We start from the raw sequence: 11,110 nt of genomic DNA on the forward strand, positions 1-11,110 counted from the left end.
TAAAATGGATACAAATATTTGAATTGGAGAGCGTATGGTACATGTAGTTCATAGTGAAATATGATTACTGCTATATGTATGTTTTTTGTTATCAAGATAATATTTAAATTATTGTATAACTTGACAACAATCATATTCAAATAAGGAAAATTGATTCAAATTTAGTCCATATGGTAGACGACAATATATATGTTCACATGGTGGAGTAAAATGTTCATATATGATGGAAGATCAAAATGTACGACTACATCAACTATAAACCGCAAGGTCACCTAACGATATATTTGAATTCAACATAACGTGGATTCAAAAATTGAAATTTGAGATCATGGCATCTGTAATCATATAAAAAGGGACATTACTCTTTCTTTGGTGGGAATTGATTTGTTTTTTGTTGTTGTTGAGGGAAGTGCGAATCGATTTGGTACTGTGCAGGGTAATCTTGTTCTCCCGATTTATTTTACATTTTTCTTGTAGTTTTTTCAATGGCATCTATAGCAATATAGTAAAAGGGGACATGACTCTCTTGTGTCTTGTATGAATTGTTTTTTTTACACGTTTGTTCTGCCGAACAAGGAATCCGCACCTTGTTATCCCGAAATTTTCAAGCTCGAGTATCTTTTGTCTCACCTGCTTTGAAACTCCCGCTTCTTCAACCCGCACCGCGCCTTGTTATCCCGAAATTTGGACGCGCGCAAGAACTCCCTCCTCATCCGAAATCGCTCCCGCAGCCCAGACACGCGAAATCCCCCTTCTACCCCTCAGCCGGAAATGAAGCTCCACGTCGCGGTGTCAAAACCGGTGGGGGTACGCTGGTAACTTACCCGACATTTCGGACAAGCGCGTCCCTAAGCTTGGCTCCCCCTCCCCCTTCGCCCCCCATTCGTACACCGAGGCCGCCAAAACCCGCGAAACCCCAGGCTCCTCCGTCGGCCTCCCGACCGCCGCCCAGCTGGAGACTCTTCCCCGACTATGTCGTCCACCGCAACAGCTCACCGGATCAGCCGCCCCGTCCTCCACCTCCAAGGAGCTGCCCCGACGTTCGCCTCGTCTATCGCGCCACCTCAATCCCCACAGCGCCGTCTTGACCTGCCCTACCGAAACCGCAGCACCCTCATCAATTCCTCCAATGAAGCCGAGGCCAACTCGGCGCCACGAAGGAGGTTCTGCACTCACCGCCGCATTTTATCTTTTATTCGATCTCACGGGCTGCCGGTGCTCAATACCGAGAAGACATGGCGTGTCTCCATCGACGGTGCCGTCGCCGGCCACCTCATCCACGGCGTCTCTCCCCCATGTCGTTGCTTCCTCGGCGGTGACTTCCACAACGGCACTAGCTGCAGCTGCTCCGGCTCTCGCTCGCGCTGCGGCTCTGTTCTTGCTGTCGGTCGCGCTGCTGCACTGCTCCTGCTTTCGTTCGTGCTGCTGCTCTGCTCTTGCTCTCGCTTGCGCTGCTGCTGCACGACCTCCGGCAGCTACAGGAGTTGCTGCTTTAGCACTCGCTCGCGGTGCTACTGCATGACTTGCTCTCTGCTAGTGCGTTCCCTGCTCGAGCGTCTGCTGATTTAGATCACTGCTTCTCTGCTACTAGTGCTCGAACGCCCTAAACATCTATTGCAATGCTCTGTTACTAGTTCAATCAGTTTAGACAGTAAAATTCAGTTTCGACTGTGAAGTTCATTTTCTTCAGTTAAGTTTAGAGTGAACAGTACTTACAGCATCTGTAGGAGCGGCCGTGGCGCGGCTGATGCGTTTTACATCTAGCACGTTTTGGTGATGTATTTTACATCATCTATTGCAGATGATATTAGGGTCCCACTTCAGATTAACGTTGTCTGTCTTGTCATGCCTCAGCCTCGTCGCCGTATACCTTAGCGGAGCTGCTCCAACAACGGAACCGTCCATCACAGCGGAGCAGTACCCTCGGCGCCGTTTCTAGAGGCCTCGGATCTTCTTCCCCGCCTCTGATAGTCACACCAGCATCATCACCATCCTCCACGTCCAACCCAATGATGCTGAGGTCCACAAGGCTATGCCAAAGAGGTTGTACACTCGTCGCATCACTTTGTTTCTCCATTCCTCTGTTCTTCCAATTCATGTGAGCCAAACACCCAGGTTGACTGAAATCCTATGTTTCCAAATGCTCTGTTTTGCACATGCATTCCTATCCTATTCCTGTGTTTTTCCCGTCCCTGCATTTATAGAATCCTCCAATTCTAAGGAGCCCTTACAGATTTACTTCATTTTCAGATAGGCGTCAAAGAAAACTCCGTGTGTTATGTCCTGCTCCTGCCGTGCCGTCATCCACCCCACCTGAGGTGCACCATCGACAGAAGCGTTCACTGCAACAGAGATCCCCCTGCAGACTTCCTTTCGCCGCCTCAGATCATCTTCCCCGTTGCCGGGAGCCACGCCAACTGCATTACCATCATCGACTGAGCAGATGAACCTGAGGACTACACAGTTCCGGAAGAGAGGTCGTAGTCTTTCATGTTTGCTTACGTTATACATCGGTTATTATAACCTGCTACTTTATCGTTCAATCTTGAGTTTTGAATTGCCCATGGGTCTCATATCGAGCCAGCAACGAATAGTATCTGTCTACTATCTGGTTCATCTGGGGTCTTCTATGTGGTTCATGTTGGGTGGGCAACAAACAATAGATGATCCATTGTCTATCTTTTTAAACTGAAGCTATAATCTACCTGCTATCATTAGTTTTGGATCCATCCACTCGTTTGCTACCATCAGTCTTGATTTTTGCATGCACCCCTTAGGCCTTACAAAATCTGACTATTTTTTTATTATGCATGTCAGATATTGTACACAATCGTACTGAACATGTAGAAAAAAGAGAAGACCGTTGCGTGCGAATATAATGTCATGCAGACGCCGCTCCATGGTGGGCGAAGTGGCCCCCCTCCTGCATTTCCAGATTGTATTCCAGAGGAAGATAACTATTCAGATGGAGATTCAGAAGGAGCCGACCACGCCTGTTTACCACCTGAGGTGTTTGCTCTAACCTGGCATGCTGATGTTGGTCATATCATGCATATGGCGCCTTGCATTGCTTACATTATACATCTTATATGTCATCAGCTTAGTTTAGATTTGCTTTGTGTGAATGCCACCTGTTTGGTTTCTATATCATACTCCCACCATTCCTAAATATTTGTCTTTTTAGAGATTTCAACAAGTGACTACATACGGAACAAAATGAGTGAATCTACACTCTAAAATATGTCTATATACATCCGTATGTGGTAGTCCATTTGAAATCTCTAAAAAGACAAATATTTAGGAACGGAGGGAGTATATGGGAATTATGCAATGCCATCTTCTTTAGCCAGGCATCATATACGTGAATCATGCAATGCCATCCTGTTTAGCCAGTCATCGTATATGTGAATTGTATTGTGCCATATTTTTTTCCATAATGTATTCCATTTGTCAACAATGTTTATACATTCATCTACTCTTCCTGTGCATCAGCCATTTGAGTCGGTCATGGGAAAATCTGGAGTGAAAACAAGGTCTTCTGAGCAGTCAGTGCTACCTGTCGATGCAGATTTCTTGCTGGTTACAGATAGCTCCTCAGAGGAGGATTCAGAGAGAGATGACCAGTCGTATTCCCCCCCCCGAGGTGCATGCTCTAACTTGGCTGGGTTATATTGCTCATATCATGCATATGGTGTCTTGCATTGCAATGCCATCTGCTTAGATTAGACATGCTTTGTGTGAATGCCTCCTGTTTGCTTTCTATATCAGATATGTGAATTATGCAATGCCATGTTTTTCAGCCAGTTATCATATATGTGAATTATGCACCGCCATGGAGCCAGGCATCATATATGTGAATTATCTCATGCCATCTTTTTTTTCATTACGTATTCCATTTGTCGACAATCTGTGTATATTGAACTACTCTTCATGTGTATCAGCCATTTGAGCCGGTTATGGAAAAATCTGGAGTGAAAGCAAGGTCTTCAGAGCAGGCAATGGTACCTGTTGAAGCATATATCTCGATGGTTACAGGGAGCTCCTCAGAGGAGGATTCAGACACAGATGACCAGTCCTATATCCCACCTGAGGTGTATGCTCTAAGTTGCAATGTTTATATTTCTCATATGATGCATATGGTGTCTTGCATTGCTTAGTTTAGACATCATATGCACAATATTGAATTCTATCTGCTTAGTTTAGAGATCATACATGCGAGTGCCAGCTGCTTAGTATATGAATCAATTATGTCAATTATATCATGCCATCCTGTATACTTAGACAACATGTATGTGAATTATTTCATCCCAACCTATTTTAGAAAGACATCATATAGTTTTGTCATGTCATCCTGTTTAGGTACTCATCATATGTTGAATTATGCCATTATATCCTGTTAAGTTATCCATCATATATCTGAAACTGTGTCATGCTATCCTGTTTAGTTAGGCATCATATATGTGAAATTGTGTCATGCTGTCCTGTTTGGTTAGACAACATATATGTGAATTACCACAACTGTCTATCATACAATGTCTGTACGTTCAATTTCTTTTCTTGTTTATCAGCCATTTGAATTGGAGGGGGTGATGGCAGTATCTAAGGGAGCAAAAACCCGTTCTTCACAAAAGACAGTGCTACCCGTCGATGCAGATAGAACCATGGTTGTACTGGCCCACAAACTAGCCCCACCACACATAATCGAGACTCTTCCAGATTGCACACTTACACCGTTGGGCAGAGAACCAACTACAACCCATCTAACCGCAACCCCAGCGGATAGTAACCCACTTATAGTTGACAAAGTACCATGTCCACCACAGAGTACCCCCACACGAGCAGTTTGTAAAGCTACTGCAGTGCCCAAAGCACGAAGACCACCACAGCTAACCCAAGAACCCAGCTACCAACCATGTTTAAAGCAGAAGAGCAACTGTTCTCAGGTCAAATTCCGTAGCTATGGTCCATACTCCTTTGCTGTTGCATCACTGTATTTACTCATACGAACTACTTTCGAATTTGAAGGATCCAATGAAACTCCAATGGCGCAACAGGTATGTTTTAAACCTATTTCTTTAATTGGATTGCTGTTCTAACTTCTTGCTCTATGGTGATTTCAGTTTAAGTTGTATAAACAGTTATGTTCTCATGTGATGCACATTACAAGTGCTGCCAATGCTGTGTAGTTTCTCACACTTATATTCTGTCTATGCTGCTGTGTCTTAAAAATATATGAGTTGAACTATGTCTCTATCTTGATTAGGGAACATAAACTAGAATGATATGGACAATACAGTGACCATAGTACATAGATATATGTTTGTTTCATGCTGTTATCCTGTCCACCTTACTACTGAACCGGTTTACCAAAATGAGTTTCGTATACTACAAGCTAAACCTGTGATGTGTCTGCTTGTTTCTCTTGTAGTATGCAAACAGAATATTGGAGAAGAGCACCCCACTATGCAATGGTAGAGAAAGTAATGCAGATAAGGTTCAAGATAGTGAGACAACCCTGTTGGTCTCCAAGAAAGGTGATAAAAACGATCTTGTAGACAGTGAGAAAACCCCACAGTCCTGCGTTGATGTAGTGTTCGAGTTACTGGCCAGTACCGCTGGCACAAGCTCTTCGAACTCGCTGCCTGAATCACTTCGGCTTCTTCAGTCTCAGCTACAAGCTGAAAGGCATCAGTCAGCTGTGCTGCGGCAAGAAGCGGAAGGACTGAGGAAGTCCCTGCAGAATTCAGATGCGTACTTTCTTGTGCAACAGCAAGCACTGGAGGATTTAAGCGCCAAACAAGAGAAAGTTAATAAGCTTGCTAAGCATCTTGCCAGCATTATGGGTACCCAGGATATTGTTTCTTGAACTCTTCTGAAGTGGTTTCTGTTCTGGACTTGTTTTGCTGCGGCGTTTATATGTTGCTTTGTTCCCTATATTTGCACTGGTGGCGAACTTTGATGCCCAGTGGATGTAATATGTGTAATAGCCGTGATAGCCTAGCATAAGTTGCTTACTTATTTATTTCCTTGTTGTCTTGTTTATTTGTTTGCTTGTAGTCAGTGCAGTTCTTTTTCCGCGGTTTGCTAGTGGCTGCAATAACCTATTTTTTAAAACTAGGTCACAATAACCATGGGCTAATATTTACTGTAGTGACACTGGGCCTCCTACGGGCCGTAGAAACAGTGGGCCTTCTATGGGCCGTATAAATAGTAGGCCTTCTACGGGCCATAGAAACAATGGGCCTTCTACGGGCCGTAGAAACAATGGGCCTTCTACGGGCCGTATCATCAATGGGCCTTATACGGGCCATATGATCGATTGGCCAAACATGGGCCAATAACATGCCGCATTATGGCCGTAAACGGGCTAGAGTTGGAATCGTCCGTTCATGGGCCGACCACAATGGGCCATCGTTAATAGGCCGTATTTGATGACGCTATGAAAACGGCCCAACGTATTAACGGACCACAAACGGGCCGACTATAACCACGGGCTGAATTTGGCCCACAAGCAGAAAATGACAGTAACGGGCCGTAAGTAAACGAATGCTGGAAATGAGCCCAAGAATAAATGGGCTCTGAGAAGGCCGAAAGATAACATGGGCTGGAAACGGCCCAACGGAATAACGGGCCGTTAATGGGTATAAAGTGATACACTGTTCATTACGGGCCAGTTTCACCACGGGCCGTTAATGGGTGTAAAGTGATGCACTGTTCATTACGGGCCAGTTTCACCACGGGCCGTTAATAGGCCAAGAGTTACATAGGGCCTCATATGGGCCGAAATACGTCATGGGCCATACATGGGCCATACATGGGCCAGAAGTGAAAATGGGCTGGAATCATATTGGATGGCCCAGATGACGCTACTGGGCCTAATTCGGATAGGGCGTAACGGGCCTTGGGTTAGCGGGCTGTAAATGGGCTATATGCGAACATGCCGTTATTAGGCTTTCCATGGGCCGGCCCGCCACCTTTTGACCAAGTCAAACGGGCCGGCCTTTTCAGAGGAATGGGCCTCTGTTGGGCCGTGCCACGTGTCGACGTATCATAGGCGCCTTCTGTCCAATGAGTGGATGACATCTGTCCCAATGATGAGCCGACACGTGTTTCCTCCAGCCAATGATGATTTTACATGTGGAAAATCCCCATTGGTCGGGGCTGTTAACGGGTTATCGGATCCAAAACCCGACCCCATAGCTTAACGGCGTTCCGTTACGGTGGATGCCACGTGTCGGTCATCCTTGACGAAAGCACTTCTGTGACGCGCGATTTATCGTCATGGAAGTGGACACTTCCGTGATGATAATTTTGGTAATGTCATGGAACACTTCTACGACAGCACAGGTATGACTATCTTGATTCTGTCATAAATTTGTCATGGATGTACATGCATGACAAAAAACACGACCTACTGTGACAAACACGTATCATCACGGAAGTGTATTTTTTGTAGTGATTAGGGGGTCCTCGGACGGCCGGACTATATACTTTAGCCGGACTGTTGGACTATGAAGATACAAGATTGAAGACTTCGTCCCGTGTCCGGATGGGACTCTCCTTGGCGTGGAAGGCAAGCTTGGCAATACGGATATGTAGATCTCCTCCCTTGTAACCGACTCTGTGTAACCCTAGCCCCTCCGGTGTCTATATAAACCGGAGGGCTTAGTCTGTAGGACAACAACAATCATACCATAGGCTAGCTTCTAGGGTTTTAGCCTCTACGATCTCGTGGTAGATCAACTCTTGTAATACTCATATCATCAAGATCAATCAAGCAGGAAGTAGGGTATTACCTCCGTCGAGAGGACCCGAACCTGGGTAAACATTGTGTCCCCCGCCTCCTGTTACCATCCGCCTTAGACGCACAGTTCGGGACCCCCTACCCGAGATCCGCCGGTTTTGACACCGACAGGGGCTACCACGGGCTCTCCTGATCTGAGCGCCTTGTAGGACGCTAGAAAGCTGCAATAGATTACCAGCAGATACAAGGTGCTACTCGGGATAGCTGTCTCATATGAGAGTCACCACCAGGTACCAGCGAAACAGAGGAAGGGATAAGGCAATCGGCAGCTACAGAGTGGACACTTGATACCTAACAAGCCCAAGGCCCTAAAGCACCAGTTCACACTATGTCTACCAGTGATAGGAGGCCTGAATCAAAGTGTCACCAGGAGGGCCGTGGGAAAGGGAAGATAACCTTGAACAGAAGGAATCGGAAGGACCAGTGGAAAGCAAGACCAACCAGGGAAGGGGAAAACACCTATGGAAGTGGAGATGCTAGAGATCAGCAAGCAGCAAAAAGGGAGGAGAAGAACCAGATGGGGGGCGCTGATAGTGAGGGATCCGATCACATCGATTGAAAAGAAAGAGAACGAACAACAAAAGGGGATCAAGGTCTAGATCACTAAGGGGTTACCAGATTGAGAGGGCAGGAAAAAAGGAAGGCGGAGACTAGAGATCAGCGATTAATTTGGAGCAGGAAAGAGGAGATCAGAGGAAGGGAGGATTCGGCATCACGTCGCCGGAACATCACCGGAAGTCGCCCCGGAGGCAGTCTATCGAGTCATCTCTAGAAACAACGCGGATAAGGCCTAACACTGGTCTGACCCTTAACTGGATATTTTTCATGTTGTATTTAGATCAATGGCATTTAAAGTGTCACTACTACAAATTTCTATAAGAGGCGACTCACATAGGCGGCTTCGACTGTTAGAACATCTAGTCGCATCTAACGAGCATGTTCATCGGTTTAGAAAAAGTAAAACAACATCCAATGAGCCGACACGCTATTGAAGGCGGTCCCATATACTGAACCGCTTCCGACTTGGTTGTATTGGAGGCGGTTTCAAGGCAAACCTCAGATACCAATCCGTGGCACCATCTTTGCTTCATCTATGTCTCCCACGCCATCACTGTTGGGGAACGTAGTATTTCAAAAATATTCCTACGATCACGCAGGATCTATCTAGGAGAAGCATAGCAATGAGCGGGGAGAGTGTGTCCAGTACCCTCGTAGACCGTAGCGGAGAGCGTTTTTAGTAACACGGTTGATGTAGTCGAACGTCTTCGCGATCCAACAGATCAAGTACAAATGCACGACACCTCCGCGATCTGCACACGTTCTGCTAGGTGACGTCCCTCGATCTCTAGATCCAGCTGAGGCCGAGGGAGAGTTTCGTCAGCACGACGGCGTGTTGACGGTGATGATGAAGTTACCGATGCAGGGCTTCGCCTAAGCACTAAGACAATATGACCGAGGTGGAAAACTGTGGAGGGGGCACCGCACAGGGCTAAAGATCAACTTGTGTGTCCATGGGGTGCCCCCTCCCCCGTATATAAAGGAGGGAGGAGGAGGAGGGCCGGCCTCAAGGGCGCGCCAAGGGGGATTCCTACTCCTAGTAGGAGTAGGTTTTCCCCTTTCCTAGTTAAGTAGGAGAAGAGGAAGGAGGGAAGGAAGAGAAGGAAAAGGGGGGCCGCCCCCTTAGCCCTAGTCCAATTCGGTTTGGGCTAGGGGGCGCGCACCACACCTTGGCCTGCCTCCTCTCCCACCACTAGGCCCATGAGGCCCAATAACTTCCCCTGGGGGGGGGGGGTTCCGGTAAACCCCGGTACTCCGAAACTTATTCGAAACGACCCGAACCATTTCGGTGTCCGAATGTAGCCTTCCAATGTATGAATATGTCTCAACCATTTCGAGACTCCTCGTCATGTACGTGATCTCATCCGGGACTCCCAACAACCTTCGGTACATCAAATCACATAAACTCATAATACGAATCGTCATCGAACGTTAAGCGTGCGGTCCCTACGGGTTCGAGAACTATGTATATATGACCGAGACACATCTCCGGTCAATAACCAATAGCGGAACCTGAATGCTCATATTGGCTCCTACATATTCTGCGAAGATCTTTATCGGTCAAACCGCACAACAACATACGTTGTTCCCTTTGTCATCGGTATGTTACTTGCCCGAGATTCGATCGTCGGTATCATCATACCTAGTTCAATCTCGTTACCGGCAAGTCTCTTTATTCGTTCCGTAATGCATCATCGCACAACTAACTCATTAGTCACATTGCTTGCAAGGCTTATAGTGATGTGCATTACCGAGAGGGCCCAGAGATACCTCTCCGACAATCGGAGTGACAAATCCTAATCTCGATCTATGCCAACTCAACAAACACCATCGGAGACACCTGTAGAGCATCTTTATAATCACCCATTTACGTTGTGACGTTTGATAGCACACTAAGTGTTCCTCGGGTATTCGGGAGTTGCATAATCTCATAGTCATAGGAACATGTATAAGTCATGAAGAAAGCAATAGCAATAAACTAAACGATCATAGTGCTAAGCTAACGGATGGGTCTTGTCCATCACGTCATTCTCTAATGATGTGATCCCATTCATCAAATGACAACACATGTCTATGGCTAGGAAACTTAACCATCTTTGATTAACGAGCTAGTCTAGTAGAGGAATACTAGGGACACTCTGTTTGTCTATGTATTCACACATGTACTAAGTTTCCGGTTAATACAATTCTAACATGAATAATAAACATTTATCATGATATAAGGAAATATAAATAACAACTTTATTATTGCCTCTAGGGCATATTTCCTTCAGTCTCCCACTTACACTAGAGTCAATAATCTAGATTACATAGTGATGATTCTAACACCCATGCAATCTTGGTGCTGATCATGTTTTGCTCGTGAGAGAGGCTTAGTCAACGGGTCTGCAACATTCAGATCCGTATGTATCTTGCAAATTTCTATGTCTCCTTCCTTGACTTGATCGCGGATGAAATTGAAGCGTCTCTTGATGTGCTTGGTTCTCTTGTGAAATCTAGATTCCTTTGCCAAGGCAATTGCACCAGTATTGTCACAAAAGATTTTCATTGGACCCGATGCACTAGGTATGACACCTAGATCGGATATGAACTCCTTCATCCAGACTCCTTCATTTGCTGCTTCCGAAGCAGCTATGTACTCCGCTTCACACGTAGATCCCGCCACGATGCTCTGCTTGCAACTGCACCAACTTACAGCTCCTTCATTTAATATAATATGTATCTGGTTTGTGACTTAGAATCATCCGG

This window comes from Triticum aestivum, chromosome 4D (genome assembly GCF_018294505.1).
Source record: "Triticum aestivum cultivar Chinese Spring chromosome 4D, IWGSC CS RefSeq v2.1, whole genome shotgun sequence".
In the NCBI taxonomy this organism is placed as follows: Eukaryota; Viridiplantae; Streptophyta; class Magnoliopsida; order Poales; family Poaceae; genus Triticum; species Triticum aestivum.